The sequence below is a fragment of the Ostrea edulis genome, chromosome 6 (genome assembly GCF_947568905.1).
Source record: "Ostrea edulis chromosome 6, xbOstEdul1.1, whole genome shotgun sequence".
Lineage (NCBI taxonomy): Eukaryota > Metazoa > Mollusca > Bivalvia > Ostreida > Ostreidae > Ostrea > Ostrea edulis.
In genome coordinates this window covers 58,672,613-58,675,073 of record NC_079169.1, presented here as the reverse complement: position 1 = coordinate 58,675,073, position 2,461 = coordinate 58,672,613, and positions in this window count along the sequence as shown.

The window sequence follows — 2,461 nt, the reverse complement described above, 5'->3', positions numbered from 1 at the left end:
GCTTCTTTGATGTACATTAGTTGGTTTGTTTTTTTTCATATGGCGTATCAATTTTCTTGTATCATACAGGTATGCGTAACATTGCTAACAAGAGAAACCCAATTTGGATAAGATAACATGACGAAGTTAGCAATATGTATTGAGTACTTTTTTTTTTTTAAATGTGCTCAGTTTTCTAAAATTTTGAATAGCTAACCTTGGAGTTTGAGACCCTATCTTCGGGGCAACAAAATATTCTCCAGACTTTCAAACCATGGTACTCCCACTTTATATTGGTGATGGAACGAAATACAGACACATTTAGGTTACTTCGTAGTTAAATGTAGCAAACAACGTAAAAAATGAAAGTAAACGTGTTCAATACATCACTGACTACCCGTTCTCGAAAGATGAAGATATCCATATGTTAGACTCTATGATCTCTATGGAGCGCCAAATTAACATAAACTCAAATAATTGAAGATATCTTCAATTATTTGAAGATATCATCAATTCATTTGATGTGTGCAACAATTTAATTAAAGATGTCTTCAAATAATTAATTATATCTTCAATTCTGAATTATTGCGCGCATTAATTGAATTGATGATAGCATTAATTCTTCACCTGAATTGATGCGCGCTTTAATTGAATTAATGATCTCTTCAAATGAATTAATGATATCAACAATTGAATTGATGCGCGCTACAATTCAATTGAAAAGCAATAATTGATATAATGCGCGCATTAAATCAATTGATGAGAGCAATAATTGAATTGATGCGCGCATTAATTCATTTGATGAGAGCAATAATTGATTTAATGTGCGCATTAATTCAATTATTGCTCTCTTCAATTGAATTAATGATATCTTTATTCATATGAAGAGAGCAATATTTCTTTTAGAGAGCAACTATATAATTAAAGATATCTTCAATTCAACATATCCACAATTGAATTAATGATCTCTTCAATTGAATTGTTGCTCTCTTTAAAAGAACTGATGCGCGCATTAATTCCGTATACAAAAGCATTGTAAATAAATCTATTATTGCTCTCATTAATTCAATTGATGCGCGCATTAATTCAATCTAATTAAAATCAGACTTCTTAGATCCGCGCCGTATACTCTGCGTAAGTATATCATAGCGATTGTGAGCGTATCCTAGGATCTGATTTTAATTAGATTGGCATTAATTCAATTGATGAGAGCAATAATTGAATTGAAGCGCGCATTAATTCATTTGATGAGAGCAATAATTGATTTAATGCGCGCATTAATTCAATTAAAGAGAGCAATAATTGAATTGATAATATCTTCAAATAATTGAATATATCTTCAATTATTTGAGTTTATGTTAATTTGGCGCTCCATAGATCTCAGTTGGTCATTTCAAATTCTTAGTTTGTCGAATTCTGTGATCTCAGTGTGTCGAATTCTTTATGCTCTCAGTTCATCAAAGTTTAGTTTCTTATACGCCCGTCTTTAGACGGGACGTATTATGGTACAGCGATGTATGTACGTCCGTCCGTCCGTCCGTCTGTTCGGGGTTTTCTCTTTATAATTTCATTTCCCTTTCACATATCATGCTGAAACTTGCCGTGTAGCTTCTTTGTGGGTCACTCTGGATCATACTGCAATTTTGATCCATTTCAACCTTTTTTCCGGGAGTTTTGCCCCTTTATTTGGAAATAATTATTATATGGAGGGTACATAATTTGTCCACCCTACTCCTCCCACAGTTTTCAAGTGAGAGCTTCTTATTTTGTGGAGTGTTTGTATGGGTATTGAAGATATGCATGTGGGATGGGTTTTGATTTTCTGCAATTTTTGAGAAAATTACAGGTTGTTTAACTTAGTCTATTTGGAAATTAATATTCTATGAAGGGTACATAATTTGTCTGCCCAACTCCTCCCACAGTTTTCAAGTGAGGACCTTCTTATTTTGTGGAGTGTTTGTATAGGTACTGAAGATGTGCATCTGGTGAAGGATTTTGATTTTCTTCCATTTTTGAAAAAATTGCAGGTTGTTGAACTTGGTCCATTTTGAGGAAATCTCAATTTTTAAGCTAAGACCCTTTGTTGATATGAAAGTTTGTCACAGCCTCATGATGGCTGATACTACCTGAAGCAAAGTTATACGAATTATAACACAAGAAAAACACCCTATGTAAGCATTTCACGGGCGTATTATGTACCGTTTGCAGTACTCTTGTTAATAATATGTTCCCAGTTTGTCAAATACATGTGTACTATGTTCTCAGTTTGTCAAATGCTTTGTTACGTTTTCAGCATGATACATAACTGTTTTGTTTTGCAATGACAGGGCATTACGTGGACACGTATAAATTTGTTTTCAAGAACGCAGGGTTTTTGCCTATTGCGTATGGATATACTTGCATGTCTATGGTATGTTCAAATTGTTAAAGTTGATCTTTTTTAAGGTATGGTGCACTGTACAAAATAAAACCAACTCACTTA